The following is a 17,353-nucleotide window of genomic DNA, read 5'->3' as shown; positions in this document are numbered from 1 at the left end:
GAGGAAGAGAGTAATACGAACTGTTACATATCGGGATTTGGGGACATTGAAGGGACGAGGAGATAGTATGGGGGGGCGGAGGGAGAGGGGGGAGGCAGTTAAGTGTCCCCACCCTCTGCCTGCCATGGGAGGGGGGGGGGGTGGGGGAGAGAGGAGGAAAATATATATATTTTTTTTTTTTTTTTTTTTAAATTTTTTTTTTTTTATTTGATTTATTTTTTATATTGTTTTTTTTTTTCTCTCACTTTAAGGATGGTTCCTTTTTTTTTTTTTTTTTTGGACCTCCCTTATATTTGGATGGCACAGATTTAGAATATTAAGTCCCCCCTTTTTTTTTTTTTTTTTTTTTTTTTTTTTTTTCCTCTCTCACTTTAAGGATGGTTCCTCTTTTTTTTTGGACCTCCCTTATATTTTGATTGCACAGATCTAGAATATTAAGTCCTTTTTTTTTTTTTTTTTTTCTCTCACTTTAAGGATGGTTCCTCTTTTTTTTTGGACCTCCCTTATATTTTGATTGCACAGATCTAGAATATTAAGTCCCTTTTTTTTATTTTTTTTATTTTTTTTTTTTTTAACTTTCTTCTGCTCTCTCCACTCCTCTGCTCTCTATCCCCCCCCCCCTTCAGGTTGTAATTATAGCTTGTATCCCTAGGCGGGAGACGGGGGTAGGGGGAGGCTTTACTTGGAGTGAGGGGAAATTGGCTTGGGCTTTACAAATTAAAAGATCGAAGATAGATCGAGCGGGAGGGGGCGCGGGAGAGCCCGCAGGGGAACACTCCGGGGCATATCGACCCACGGAGAAAGTCACACAGGTGGCACCCATAAAGTGCCGTGTGAAATAGGGATAAAATATTTATCCAAGGTGACGGGAGAGAGAAGCGGTCCTTAGGGTAGGACTGGTATCTCTTACACGTCATTAGAGGGAGAGGGAAGGGGTGGTTTTTGTTTTTCTCTTTTTTTTTTTTTTTTTTTTTTGAGTATTTAGTGATCCACGGCTGTCGATGGAGGATTTAAAAATTGTGTCATATAACGTTAAAGGGTTAAATGTACCAGAGAAAAGACATATGCTAGTGACAGATTTGAGACGTTTGCACACCAGTGTGGCTTTCATACAGGAGACACATTTCAGGACAGATAAACTACCTTTTTTAAAAAATAAACACTTCCCATATGTATATCATTCTACGTACTCAAAATCGAAGTCAAGGGGGGTATCCATATTAATAGCAAAAGAGATTCCATGGACCCTTCAAGATAGTGTTCGGGACCCTGAGGGGAGGTTCCTATTTGTCAAAGGATTATTTGGCGATATACAAGTTACAATGGCAACGGTGTACGCACCGAATAACCGACAAGATAGGTTCATATATAGAACTTTAGGTGAACTGGTAAATTTTACGGAAGGCCAACTAATTATAGGTGGGGATTTTAATGTTCCTATGTCACCAAAAATGGATACTTCATCAGGGTCCTCAACACTTACAGGGGGAATGAATAAAAGGATTTTAAAAGCTTTACATGAGGCCCAATTGATTGAGGTTTGGCGCCTGCAACATCCATCCGAAAAGGATTACACATTTTTCTCTATACCACACAAGAATTACTCCAGAATTGATTTTTTTTTTATACCACATGGGCAACTTCAGGCAGTGAAAGAAACCGGAATAGAAAGTATCACGTGGTCCGACCACGCACCTATAACGCTAATATATAGCCTAGGAATAAACCCTACTCAGAGGGGGAATATGTGGAGGCTAAATGAGAGCTTATTACAGAAAGAGGAGATATTAAAAGAAGTAGAGGAAGAGATGAAAGCCTTTTTTGAGATAAATGATCTGCCTAGTTGTAGCATAGGAACGTTATGGGAGACTCATAAGACAGTGGTTAGAGGCATTTTTATTAAACACGGCTCACGTATTAAGAGGGAAAGGAATAAACAGCTGTCACAACTTGTGGAAAAACTTAGGACCCTAGAGATAGAGCATAAACAAAGCGCAGAAGACAAAACAATAGCAGAATTAAAATCAGTCAGAAGGCAAATAACAGACTTACTGCAGTTTAAAGCGAAGGCCGCAATACAAAGAGGGCATAAGCTAAATTATGAATCTGGTAACAAATGTGGAAAAGTGTTGGCTAGATCCATACAAAGACAGAAATCAAGGTCATATATTCCCCATATAACTACAGCAAAAGGTATTAAGAAATCCTTACCAGCACAAATACTGGGGGAATTTGAAAACTATTATACTGCATTATACAATTTAAAAGAAACGTCACCTAGGCAAAAAGATATGGAAAGTTATTTAGCTCAATCACAACTTCCCAAATTAAAGGAGGAGGATAGAGAATATCTAGAGACTAAGATCACCATTGAGGAGATACAACAAACACTAAAAACAATGAAACAGGGGAAGGCTCCTGGCCCGGATGGCCTGACAACAAGCTATTATCAGACATTGATCCATATCTTAGGTCCCTATTTGGAAAAATTGTATAATGCAACAGATGTAGAGGGTAAGCTGTCTAGGGACACGCTTACAGCTCACATTTCACTAATATTAAAAGAAGGGAAGGACCCAGCACAATGTAGTAGTTATAGACCCATATCTTTGTTAAATGTAGATCTAAAGCTGTATACTAAAATCTTAGCAAATAGACTAGCAAGATCCCTCCCGAGCATAGTGCAGCTAGACCAGGTTGGCTTCTTAAGATCGAGGGAAGCAAGAGATAATACTACAAGAATATTGAATATTTTACAAGTAGTGAAGGAAAAAAAAATCCCTTGTGTAGTCCTCAGCACGGACGCCGAGAAGGCATTCGATCGTGTGGGATGGCCCTTTTTGTTCTCGGTGCTTGGTTACATTGGCTTAGGAAAGGTCATGCTGGACAGAATAGCGAGAGTATACACAGAACCAACGGCAAGGGTGAAAGTTAACGGGCTCCTGTCAGAAGCTTTTCCGGTAAGCAATGGTACAAGACAGGGCTGCCCATTGTCGCCCTTGCTATTTGCTCTGACAGTGGAACCTTTCTTGTGTAGGGTTAGACTTAACCAAGATATCGAAGGAATAAAAATAAAGGGAAAGCACTACAAGATAGCTGCATATGCAGATGATCTTCTATTTTCTTTGTCGAACCCGGGAATCTCGTTGCCAAACCTGATTCAGGAGTTCAAAAAATTTAGGACCATGTCGTATCTAAAGATTAATTATGGAAAATCAGAGGCAATGGGGGTGGGGATGCCAACGAACCAAGTTAACCTGTTGAAAAGCAATTTTTGCTTTAAATGGAAAGACGAAGCAGTAAAGTATTTAGGGACATATATACCGGCAAAGTTATCACAAGTTTATGACTTAAATTTTCCACCCTTGTTGAATATGACCAGGAAATTATTGGAACAATGGCAGGGAGGGTTGCATTCCTGGTTTGGTAAATGTAATCTATTAAAGATGATGATCTTACCAAAATTCCTCTACCTGATAAGAGCATTACCAGTGAAAGTCCCAAGGGCCTTTTTTAAGGCAACACATTCCCTATTTCTGAAATATATATGGTCTTATAAAAAATCTAGAATAGCGCGTAGAACTTTATCCTTGCCAAAGGAGAGGGGCGGGTTGGCAATCCCAGACGTTTACATATATTATCAGGCAGCTCAGGTGAGCAGAGTACTAGACTGGTGGCATCAATCAGAAAATAAAGTATGGATACAAATTGAACAGGCACAAACGGAAGTAGACCTAAAAAGGGCTTTGTGGTGTTATGAATCCCTGCCCAAGGACCTGAAACAACACCCAATAATTGGCAACACACTTCGAGTATGTACATAACACAACCAAGCACATATAATAAATTGACAGAGAAAGAGTCACCTTTGTTTCCAATTCTGGGGAATCCCCAGTTTACCCCAGGTCTAGATACTAGACAGTTCCCAACATTGAGGAAAAGGAAGCAGGAACAAGCCTCGTCTTTTGTAATACAAAATAAATGGCCCACAGTAAACCAACTGGTGGATAGAAACGGACCATTTGATATATCCTTTTGGCAAGCGGTCCAATTACATCACTACTTGGTCTCAATAACAAACCCGGGTAGCTATGGTAGAAAACTAACGAGATTTGAAAATTACTGTGTAAAATCAGAGAACATATCACGCACACTATCGGTTGCCTATGACATGCTAATAAATCCAGAGGAACAACCGCAGCTCCCGTGGGTGGCAAAGTGGGCAAGAGATTTGGCAATCGATTTGTCGGGGGATCAGGTCCAGAGGATATTGAAACTTGCTTTTAAGACAGCTAGATGTACGAAGATTCAGGAGCTAAATTATAAGGTCATAACAAGATGGTACATCACACCCAAGAAAATACATACTTGGTTTCCGAGAGAAACAAATAATTGCTGGAGATGTAGGAAAGAAATAGGCACGGTGTTCCATATCTTCTGGTCCTGTCTTGAAATAAAGCCATTCTGGGCGGGAGTCAGGAATATTATACAGAAATTCACGGAACATAAGGTGGAGGAGGACCCGGGGTTTTTTTTGCTACATCTATCAGATATACCGGTAAAGAGATATGAAAGTTCTATCATCCCCTTCCTGGTTAATGCGGCTAAAGCATGCATTCCAGGCAACTGGAAGAAAACACAACCACCCGCATTAGCAGAATGGATAAATAGAGTAGAAGAAATGAGAAGAATGGAAGAGTTAATTGCTTTTTCACAAAATAGACAGGAGAAATACAAAAAAATTTGGGAGCCATGGAACCACTTTATGGTTTCTGAAGAGGGTAATAATATGTTATAGGACAAGTTAGGAAGAATAGATCTGAGGAGAAGATGACTTCTCCTAATCGACAGCCGTGGTTCATAGGGGTTTAGAATTTTTTTTTTTTTTTTTTTTTTTTTTTTTGGGGTGGGACGGGAAAGGGGAAAAAAAAGTGGGAAAAAATACAGGATTATAGGATAAATAAGATATAAAAAAAAAAGGAAGTAATGATAACTATTGTAATAGAGATGGCTTTTTATGCTGAAATGTTACATGTATGCATTGTCGGAAAATCCTGAATAAAATTCATATTTGAAAAAAGAAATGGGCTTTTAACCACTTGCCTACAGTGCACTTTCACCCCCTTCCTGCCCAGACCGATTTTCAGCTTTCAGCGCTCTCACACTTTGACTGAGAATTACTCAGTCATGCAACACTGTACCCATACAAAAATTGTGTCCTTTTTTTCACACAAATAGAGCTTTCTTTTGATGGTATTTGATCAATACTGGGTTTTTTATTTTTTGTGCTATAAATAAAAAAAGACTGAAAATATCGTGAAAAAACGCATTTTTCTTTGTTTCTGTCATAAAATTTTGCAAATTAGTCATTTTTCTTCACAAATTTTGGCCAAAATTTATACTGCTACTTATCTTTGGTAAAAAAAAACCAAATAAGTGTATATTATTTGGTCTTTGTGAAAGTTATAGAGTCCACAAGCTATGGTGCGAATCATTGAAAATTGATCACACTTGATCACACCTGATGTACTGAAGGCCTATCTCATTTCTTGAGACGCTAAAAAGTCAGGAAAGTACAAATACCCCCCAAATGACCCCTTTTTGGAAAGTAGACATTTCAAGGTATTTAATAAGGGGCATGGTGAGTTTTTTGAAGTTGTAATTTTTTCCCACAATGCTTTGCAAAATGAAGATTTTTTTTTTTTATTTTTATTTTTTTACAAATTGCCGTATTAACAGGTTATTTCTCTCACACAGCACATGTATACTTGCAACTACACCCCAAAACACATTCTACTACTCCTCCTGAGTATGGCGATACCACATGTGTGAGACTTTTTCACAGCCTGGCCACATACAGAGGCCTAACATCCAAGTAGCAGCGTCCGGCATTCTAGGAGCACAAATTACACATATCATTTCCTGACAACCTATCGCACTTTTGAAGGCCCTGGAGCACCAGGACAATGGAAACCCCCATAAAATGACCCAATTTTGGAAAGCAAACAGCCCAACGTATAATTTTTGAGGCATAATGAGTCTTTTGAATATGTCATTTTTTTCCACAAGTTTTTGGAAAATGTGGAAAGAAAATGAAAACACATTTTTTTTACACAAAGCTGTCCATTTATGCAATATTTCTAACACATCGCATGTACATAGCAAAACTTGCACCCCAAAATACATTCTGCTATTCCTCCTGAGTATGGCGATACCACATGTGTAACACTTTTTCACAGCCTGGCCACATACATAGGCCTCACATCCAAGTAGCGCTTTACACAAAGTTGTCCATTTATCCACTTTAAGACTGGGCCTATTTTTGACACTTGGTGTTTACAAGCTAAAATCATTTTTTTTGCTAGAAAACTACTTTGAACCCCCAAACATTATATATTTTTTTTTAGCAGAGACCCTAGAGAATAAAATGGAGATCGTTGCAATATTTTTTATCACACCATATTTGCGCAGCAGTCTTCCAAATGCAATTTTTTTGAAAAAAATTCACTTTTTTGAACTAAAAAATAAGAAAACAGTAAATTTAGCCCAATTTTTTTCCATAATGTGAAAGATAATGTTACGCCGAGTAATTAGATACTCAACATGTCATGCTTCAAAATTGCGCATGCTCACAGAATGGTGCCAAACATTGGTACTTAAAAATCCCCATAGGCAACATTTTAAAAATTTCTGCAGGTTACTAGCTTAGAGTTACAGAGGAGGTCTAGGGCTCAAATTATTGCACTCGCTCTAACGATCGCGACGATACCTCACATGTATGGTTTGAACACCGTTTACATATGTGGGCGGGACTTGCGTATGCGTTTGCTTCTGCGCGCGAGCTAACGGGGACAGGGCACTTTAATTTTTTTATTTTTTTTTCCTATTTATTTTATTTATTATTTTTTTATTTTTTACACAGTATAAAAAAAAAAAATGTTTTGATCATTTTTATTCCTATTACAAGGAATGTAAACATCCCTTGTAATAGAAATAGGCATGACAGGTCCTCTTTATTGTGAGATCTGGGGTCAAAAAGACCTCACACCTCACAACTACACTAAAAAAGAAAAAAAATAAATAAATTGTTGAAAGAGGAAAAAAAAAAAGCAAAAAAAAAAAGCGGCCCTTTAAACCGGTTGCTAGGCAACGTCTTTTGACGTAGCTCCGGTCCTCCAAGACCATAGAGTTGAATGAGGGCCATTTTGCCCTCACTCGACTTCCTGTCTCTGAGGATCCGGGACCGGATAGTTTTCCCCACTGCCGGCGGGTCCGGTAAGCTGGGAAAACGTCTGGGACGTGGCAGGAGGGGGGGGGGGCACCTCTTCCCCTGCACCGTAAGGGTAATTCCGCGGCGAATCCGCCACTGGGACCACCCTTATCTGAAAGCCGCCCGCCCGCCGTTTCAAAAAATACCGGGGTTATGGGGGCTATCTGCTGCCATAACCCCAGTATTTAGCTTTTAATGGCCGACGCATATAGTCGTTAGGCGGTCAGTAAGTGATTGCATGTATATGGCAAACAGGTGACGATGACTGACGGGGTGACAGGTGACGATGACTGATGGGGTGACAGGTGACAATGACTGATGGGGTGACAGGTGACAATGACTGATGGGGTGACAGGTGACGATGATTGATGAGGTGACAGGTGATGATGATTGATGAGGTGACAGGTGACGATGATTGATGGGGTGACAGATGACAATCCCTGACGCAGTGACATGTGACGATGATTGATGGGGTGACAAGTGACGATCACTGATGGGGTGTCAAGTGACGATGACTGATGGGGTGACAGGTGACGATGACTGATGGGGTGACAGGTGACGGTGATTGATGGGGTGACAGGTGACGGGCGATGGTCACTGATGGGTGACAGGTGACGGGCGATGGTGCACGGCGGTACTGATGGCAGTCTCTGGTGACCGGTGAACTTTAGGCTATGTTCACATGTGAGTGTAGCGATCACGGGCAGAATCACTGCGATTCTGCCCGTGATCCAGAAATCATTGCAAATCGCTGGACGCCTGTGCGTTGCCCGTGATTTGCAATAGCACCCCAAACGCTGTGCGATGTTGCTGCGATTTCCGCCTGCCGAATCGCGGTAACATCGCGCAAAGAACGCATGACGCTCCAAAGAAACTCTTGTACCTTTTTTGGGCGTCATGCGATGTTTGCGCGATGTTACCACGATTCGGCAGGCGGAAATGGCGGCAACATCGCACAGCGTTTGGGGTGCTATTGCAAATCAGGGGCAACGCACAGGCGTCCCGCGATTTGCAATGATTTGACGGAACACAGTGCCACCGACATGACCGCGCTGCGCGCTCCCGATCGCGCATGCGCGGTCATCTTGTGGGCGCCTTCATTGTGATCGGCTGTGTCATTGGAACACAGCCGATCACGTGGGAAACAGCCACGCCCATTGGCTGTTTCCCCCCTGCCGGTGACGGGGGGTGTCCCGGGGACACCCCGACACCGGCAGTGCACGGCGGCGCGCACGCGATCGCGCGCCTGCCCTGCTTAAAGTGCCGCTGTCATATGACGGCGGCCCAGGATAATGGTCGCACCGCTCCGCCGTCATATGACGGCGGGCGGGCGGCAAGCGGTTAAACACCCTTCCCATCCAGGCCAATTTTCAGCTTTCAGCGCTCTCACACTTTGACTGACAATTGCGCGGTCATGCTACACTGTACCCATATGAAATTTTTATCATTTTTTTCACACAAATAGAGCTTTCTTTTGGTGGTATTTAATCATCTCTGCGATTTTTATTTTTTACAAAAAAAAAAGAATAAAGACAGAAAATTTTGAAAAAAAAAAAAAGTTTTTCTTATTTTCTGCGAGTAAATTTTGAAAATAAATGTTTCTCCTTCACTGATGTGCGCTGATGAGGCGGCACTGATGGGCACTGATAGGCTGCACTGATGGGCACTGATGAGGTGGCACTTATGGGCACTGATGAGGTGGCACTTATGGGCACTGATGAGGAGGTACTAATATGCCGCACTGATGAGCACTGATAGGCGGCACTGATAGGCGGCACTGATAGGCGGCACTGATGAGCACTGATAGGCGGCACTGATGAGCACTGAGAGGTGGCACTGCTGGGCACTGAGAGGTGGCACTGCTGGGCACTGAGAGGCGGCACTGAGAGGCGGCACTGACGGGCGGCACTGATGGGCACTGATAGGCGGCACTGATGGGCACTGGCGGATGGCACTGGACACTGACGGGTGGCACTGATGAGCGGCACTGATGGGCAGCACCATCAGTGCCCACACTCAGTGCCCATAGTGCTGCCAGTCAGTGCTCATCAGTGCCTAGATGAGCAGGCACTGATGGGCACTGACTAGCAGCACTATGGGCACTGATTGTGGGCATTGATGGGGGGCACTGTGTGTGTATTTTTACCTTTAGTAATCAGGGCACTGGTGATTGGTGCCCTGATTACATTCTCCTGTGTCCCCGGCGCTGCGAGGCTCCCCTCCTTCCTCACACTGCAGTCTCTGTGTGAGGAAGGAGCGCCGGCGATGAGAGATGATCTCATATGTTTACATATGAGATCATCTCTCATTGGACGGCTTGATCACGTGGTGAATGGCCGCTGTGATTGGCCATTCACCACGATCTGTGATCGGCCGTGTCCAAGTGACACGGCCGACACAGATTTTCCCCGCAGCGCGCTCGCGGGAGCGCGCTGGGGGCGTGTCACTGGGAGGCCGTTTAAAAACGGCCTCCCGAAAATCCAAGTCCGCGCTGCAGCCGTATATAGGCTGTAGCGCGGATGGGGGGTGGTTAAACAGTCATATCCAAAAAAATATTTTTTTTCGTTTATTTTTATGTATATTTGTGTATGTTTATGTCTTTTTTTATTAGGCATCTGTGAAACATATGCGGACAGCAAAAGCCCTGAAAAAGCGAAACTTGCATACCACGAAACATGTTGGCATATTTTGTATTTGGCTCTGGCATATATTGTTGATGTCACTGTTTGTATAATATATATATACATATATGGGCCATACTTCTCTCTTCTGGCCCGGTTTACAGTTACATTATGTATACAAATCTTCATGTTGAATAAATATATTTTTGTACATTTTTAACTAGGTCATTGTACTGATATTTTTTTTTGGGTATGACCGTTTAAAAGCCCATTTCAGGCAGGGTACGAATAAATTCTCTTCCCCTCCCCTCTTTGTACCTGTATTCATATATATAGCGCTGGTCTTTTCCAAAATGACTCACATTTCTATACCACAATGGATGTACTATGTCCATGAGTCCCTCAGCCGTCTGGCTTCTGATTGGCTGAGACACAGCCGCGGTGCCGTTGGCTCCCCAGCTGTCAATTAAAGTCAGTTAGCCAATCAGGAGAGAGAGGGGGCAGAGCCCAAACCACAGCTCCGTGTCTGAATGGATACATTGAGCTGTAGCTTGGCTCAGCTGCTTGCTGTGGGGGCACTCGACGGGAGGGAGGGGCTAGAAGCAGCAAAGAGGGACCCGAGAAGAGAAGGACTCGGGCTGCCCTGTGCAAAACCATAAGGCCTCTTTCACACGGTCCGCCTCCGTAGGCGGATCCGTGCTGCTCAGCGGGGATCGATCCGCGATCCCCGCTGAGCCGGAGGATGACAGCTCCGTCTCCGCTTGCAGAGCGGAGAGGGAGGTGTCTAAGTCCCCACTGCCCTCTATGGGGGATCAGATGAGAGCGGACTGCCTGTCCGCTCTCATCCGATCCGATCCGATTACTGAACGGATGGAAAAATAGGGTTTCCATCCGTCCAGATTTCACGGACAGGATCGGATACGGATGGCAGCGGGTGTCAGCGGAGGTGTCTTCGCTGACATCCGCTGCCCCATAGAGCTGCAAGGGGGATCAGATCCGCATAAAAAACTGACAGGCGGATCTGATCGGATCGCCCGTGTGAAAGAGCCCTTACACAGAGGATGTAAGTATAACATGTTTGTGATTTTATTATAATTTTTTTTTTTTTTAAACACAAGACTTTACAATCACTTCAATAAAGTAAATACAGGTGCATCTCATAAAATTAAAATATCCTCAAAAAGGTAATTTATTTCAGTTAAAAAATTCAAAACGTGAAACTCATATATTTATTTACAAACCCAAATCCAAAAAAAATTGGGACACTGTACAAATTGTGAATAAAAACAGAATGCAATGATGTGGAAGTTTCAAATTTCAATATTTTATTCAGAATACAACATAGATGACATATCAAATGTTTAAACTGAGAAAATGTATCATTTTAAGGGAAAAATAAGTTGATTTTAAATTTCATGGCATCAACACATCTCAAAAAAGTTGGGACAAGGCCATGTTTACCACTGTGTGGCCTCCCCTTTTCTTTTTATAACAGTCTGCAAACGTCTGGAGACTGAGGAGACAAGGTGCTGAAGTTTAGGAATAGGAATGTTGTCCCGTTCTTGTCTAATACAGGCTTCTAGTTGCTTAACTGTCTTAGGTCTTCTTTGTCGCATCTTCCTCTTTATGGATGTTTTCTATAGGTGAAAGATCTGGACTGCAGGCTGGCCATTTCAGTACCCGGATCCTTCCTCTACGCAGCCATGATGTTGTAATTGATGCAGTATGTGGTCTGGCATTGTCATGTTGGAAAATGCAAGGTCTTCCCTGAAAGAGACAACGTCTGGATGGGAGCATATGTTGTTCTAGAACTTGGATATACCTTTCAGCATTGATGGTGCCTTTCCAGATGTGTAAGCTGCCCATGCCACACGCACTCATCCAACCCCATACCATCAGAGATGAAGGCTTCTGAACTGAGCGCTGATGACAACTTGGGTTGTCCTTGTCCTCTTTAGTCCGGATGACATGGCGTCCCAGTTTTCCAAAAAGAACTTCAAATTTTGATTCGTCTGACCACAGAACAGTTTTCCACTTTGCCACAGTCCATTTTAAATGAGCCTTGGCCCAGAGAAAACGCCTGCGCTTCTGGATCATGTTTAGATTTGGCTTCTTTTCTTGGCCTATAGAGTTTTAGCCGGCAACGTATGGCATGGTGGATTGTGTTCACCGACAATGTTTTCTGGAAGTATTCCTGAGCCCATGTTGTGATTTCCATTACAGTAACATTCCTGTATGTGATGCAGTGCCATCTAGGGGCCCGAAGATCACCGCCATCCAGTATGGTTTTCTGGCCTTGACCCTTACGCACAGAGATTGTTCCAGATTCTCTGAATCTTTGGATGATATTATGCACTGTAGATGATGATAACTTCAAACTCTTTGCAATTTTTCTCTGAGAAACTCCTTTCTGATATTGCTCCACTATTTTTTGCCGTAGCATTGGGGGAATTGGTGATCCTCTGCCCATTTTGACTTCTGAGAGACACTGCCACTCTGAGAGGCTCTTTTTATACCCAATCATGTTGCCAATTGACCTAATAAGTTTCAAATTTGTCCTCCAGCTGTTCCTATATATAAATATGTACATTTATCTTTTCTGGCCTGTCCCAACTTTTTTGGAATGTGTAGCTCTCATGAAATCCAAAATGAGCCAATATTTGGCATGACATTTCAAAATGTCTCACTTTCAACATTTGATATGTTATCTATATTATATTGTGAATAAAATATAAGATTATGAGATTTGTAGATTAGTCCATTCCTTTTTTACTCACAATTTGTACAGTGTCCCAACTTTTTTGGAATTGGGTTTGTAGATGCGTTACACACAGATTGATATATTGCAAGTATTTTTTTTTTTTTTAATTTTGATGATTATGGCTTACAGTTAGTGAAAGCCCAAAATTCAGTATCTCAGAAAATTAGGATAATACATAAGACCATTAAAAAAAGGATTGGACCGACACCAGCAGATGACATGGCTCTCCAAATCATCACTGATGGTGGAAACTTCACACTGGACCTCATGCAACTTGGATTCTGTGCCTCTCCAATGTTCCTCCAGACTCTGGGACCTTGATTTCCAAATGAATTGCAACATTTTCTATAGCTAGTGATGATTTGGGGAGGCATATCTTCTGCTGGTGTTGGTCCACTGTGTTTGATCTAGTCCAAAGTCAGCGCAGCCCTCTAGCAGGAAATTCTAGAGCACTTCATGCTTCCCTCTGCTGACCAACTTTATGGAGATGCTGATTTCATTTTCCAGCAGGACTTGGCACCTGCCCACCCTGCTAAAAGTAGACTCTAATGGGCTCCCAACCATGGGCTCCCAATCTCCAGGGAATCAGTAAAATAATAAGTAATATAAAATAAAATTAATATTAATATTATTAATTAATTTTAGCACATGTATAATCGACAGTGGTGCTTCCTAAGATTATATATGTTACTTTTAGGTTGGTGTTATATCTAAAGCAGCGATATCAAAAGTGAGGGCTAGTTTAAATTTGAATCTGTATAATTTTATTTATTTTTAGCTCAGTACAGTGTTGATGAATAATTGATGGAAGTCCGGTGATTGATCATTACAATTCCTACTGGCTTTCGTCTCACTTGTTGAGTTGGGGATCCGCGCAGTCGAATCAGCTAGTTCTGATTGGTGGCGTTTAGTTTCCATGGTGCTCGCAAGTGTACTTAGGAGTGAGTAGACCACTGGGCTCCATTCCCGCTGACAGGATGTAACGCGCACAGGGAGGAGCAACGTGTGACGTCACCAGCGGCCATCCTTATGGTTTAATCGCTACTGAGAGCGCTGATCGTTTGCACTTGATTGAAGTGCTTTGTTTGTAAGTTCTCTACCATTGTTTTATTAAAGTTTGATAACAAACAGAGAGCACTAGATGTTATTGCATTTATTTTATATATCACAGACGGATTATTTCCGCAATCATTGTATGCTGACTGGAGAATCTGTGACCCCATTGGGGAAGGTGAATTGGGACCTTTTTGGTCTTATTAAGGAGGTGAGAGGCTGCTTATGATTGTGGTGGGGGGATTCTCACAGTGGCACCTGCATGTCCCAATTTCAAGCACTTACTCACAGCGGTCATGACTATGAGGATTTCATAATATGGACTTTTTATGATTTATTTATGAGTTTATGACTTTTATAGTTTTTTAGCATTTAATTGTTTGCGCTGCACTACTCTATTGATTATATGGCTAGCTCTAGTAAAGTCCTATTAAAAAGTACAAGTAGTAAAGGTAGTAGATTAGAGTCTAACCAGTGATCACCTGACCCACTCAGGCCACCACACACCTCCTCCCAGAGTTGTATAAAGTACTCGAAACCCATACTTGAGTAAAAGTACAAGTGCTCGATCAAAAAGTGACTTGAGTAAAAGTACAAGTGCTCGATCAAAAAGTGACTTGAGTAGAAGTGGAAGTGCTCTATCAAAAAGTGACTTGAGTGGAAGTACTAAAGTATTCAACATTTTTTGTACTTAAGTATTGCAAGTAGTTTTTTTTTTTTTTAATTTTGCTACTCAAGTACTGAAAGTAAAAGTACCAGTAGTTTAAAAAAAAAATGCTACTCAAGTACTGAAAGTAAAAGTACAAGTACTGTGTTATTTAGTTATTAAAGAAAGAAGTCAAAAGTTTGAACATCATATTGTTTTTTATTATTTCAGATGATTAACCTAAAGGACAATCACAATTTCTTTGTTTCATATTTTCTTTTTAGTGGAAAGATTTGGTATAGCAGCTTTTATTTATACATACAGTAGCATTTATTTTCGTATGCGCTGATTTACACATGACACATGACACATGAAGCCTGCCATCTACTGTTCTGGCAGTGGTAATTTTTATAATAGTAACGAGTAACTATGGAGCACAAAAAAAAATATCGGAGTAGAAGTATTGAAATCATTGAAAAAATGTAGTGAAGTAAAAGTGGAAGTAGGAGAAAAAATTCTACTCCAGGAAAGTACAGATACCGCCTTTCGGTACTTAAGTACAGTAGTGAAGTAGTTCTACTTAGTTACTATACATCTCTGCCTCCTCTTCTTCTGATACGCACAGCCATTCACAGTCCTGATACGTCTGCCTTCCTGCCATCTATTTCATTTTCCTGGCGCCAACATGGCAGTATTCATGTGGTAGTATGCTGCCATGGATTATCTCCAGGAAAGGAAAATTATTGTAGGTATTTGATACATTATTCCATTTTCCTGACTCCAAAATGGCAGCTCTACTACCACATGTATGCTGCAATGGATTGGTAGCAGGGAAGGAAAATAACGGTAATTATCTGTTACAGTTTTCCATTTTAAAGCTCATTCTGGTGATCCAGGAAACAGTTTTCTGTACACAGCATGCCCACAGAATAGCCATTAATGTGTCAGGGAGTCCTACCTATGTTCTATTTTTCAAACGTTGGATTTGCTAGTAGTTTACTACTGCACATCTGCAGAGAAGTAACATGGCAGCTCCAGTATTTGGATGTGTAGTAGTTGCAGCACATAAAACCGCCTCCACCGCTTGTCTGTACTGTCCATTGTTGGGTAAAAGATCTTTTTTCTTCCAGCTTTAGGTAATCTGTTTCTATTGGTGTGCTTACACTTTTGCCTTGTACAAAATATATTCTCTCTTATTGGGATTTTTTAAGGCAATCAAACACAATTTTTGTAAATACAATTTTTATAAAAATATATATAAAAAAATGTATTTTATTATTGGTTATTAAAATGTTTTTGTGGAAAATTAAATGGAGTTTAAAAGAAATCTTTCCATATCACCATACATCACATGCACAGCAAACATCATGGTAGTATCTCAAAGATGCAACAAGTGGTATTCCCTGATTGATTAGTGTTCAGACCCGTTGCCGAGATAAGGTAGTGGATGGTTTCCAAGAGTTGGGAATATCCACCTACACATACACTTTTACATTCTAGCTTGAATCTGTTTGAGAGCTGTCATCTCTTCATCTGAGGCTTTACCAGTGGTGTATTTGGGTTTTGTGCTGCCCTAGGCAAGACTAAAATTGGGCACCCCCCATGTAAATTTGCCCTACTCCTTTTTTAACGGATGTGACTCCCTCCAAAATTGAAGGACTACAAGTCCTAGCATGAGCCCCTGAGATCTCACGAGGGGGGGGGGTGAGAGGGGGTGGGAGAAAGACAGGGGGTGGGTGAGGGAGAGAGAGATGGGGGTGGGTGAGGGAGGGAGAGAGAGAGGGGGGTGGGTGAGGGAGGGAGGGAGAGAGAGAGGGGATTAAAGAGAGGGGTGGTGAGAGAGAGAGGGGGGATGAGAGAGATAGAGGGGGGGGGTGAGAGAGATAGAGAGGGGGGGTGAGAGAGAGGGGAGAGAGCAGGGATGAGATAGAGAGAGGGAGGATGAGAGAGAGGGGAGAGAGCAGGGATGAGAGAGAGGGGAGAGAGCAGGGATGAGAGAGAGAGCAGGGATGAGATAGAGAGAGAGGGAGGGTGAGAGAGAGAGAGGGGGGGTGAGAGAGGGGAAAGAGCAGGGATGAGATAGAGAGAGGGAGGATGAGAGAGAAGAGGGATGAGAGGGAGAGCGAGAGAGAGAGAGGGGGATGATAGAGAAAGAGAGGGGGGTGAGAGAGGGAGAGAGAGAGGAGGGGTGAGAGATGGAGAAAGAGAGAGGGGGTGAGTGAGAGAGAGGGGGGTGAGAGAGGTGGCTCTAGCAACCAGTGGCCAATAGAGTCTCAGGTGGAGGGGGGGTGGGTTTCTTGCTGCCCCCCTGCAAAGTGCCGCCCTAGGCCTGGGCCTTGTTGGCCTAGGCCAAAATGCAGCACTGGGCTTTACTCCATACTTGCTTCTCGTGAACACTTAACATTTGAATTTCTTCTCATGACACGTTTGTACTGTGTGCTATTATCTGTGTGAATGTTTTAGGGAATTTTGCCAAATTTGTTACTTATCTGGGCAAGATATTGTTCAAGTTTATCTTGAACTTGATATTTGCTGTGTAACAGGAGGAGTACAGTATACCATGAGTCATCGATGAATGTGAGAAAATACCTTTTCTTTCCTAGAATCTGAGCTCCCATAGGACCACATAGATCCAAGTGAATTAAAATGTAACTAAGGGCAAATCTTTTTTTTTTTGTTTTAGAAGGATTCAAACGATTGAATTGCTTTCTGTCTCTACATTAGGGGAATTTTTTTAGGACATCTGGTGTGAATGGCTCTCTTGAGGTCATTCCTCTTTTGGAGTTAAGGTCTGAACTTTGTCTGGGCCACTCTTTTCCTGAAGCCAGTCTGTGGTAGGTATACTTTGTTGCTTAGGGTCATTTTCCTGCTTCATCACCCAATTTCTGCGGGTGATAGGATTGTGTATATGGGATTGTATGGTTGGGTTTTCTTTACTGTTTTTTTTGTTTTTTATTGGTTGAGCCAGATGGACTTGTGTCTTTTTTCAACCTGACTAACTA

General features: G+C 42.1%; 1 protein-coding gene across 1 annotated transcript in view; it reads left to right on the top strand.

The window, feature by feature from the left end:
• LOC309566640 (uncharacterized protein) overlaps positions 1–17,353 on the top strand; it is a 286,877-nt gene that overhangs the window by 87,914 nt on the left and 181,610 nt on the right. The gene's annotated exons all lie outside the window — the stretch shown is intronic.

Source organism: Pelophylax lessonae (assembly GCF_965119305.1).
Source record: "Pelophylax lessonae genome assembly, chromosome: 11".
Lineage (NCBI taxonomy): Eukaryota > Metazoa > Chordata > Amphibia > Anura > Ranidae > Pelophylax > Pelophylax lessonae.
The sequence above is the reverse complement of the archived record's forward strand: the minus strand, read 5'-3'. Positions and strand labels throughout refer to the sequence as shown.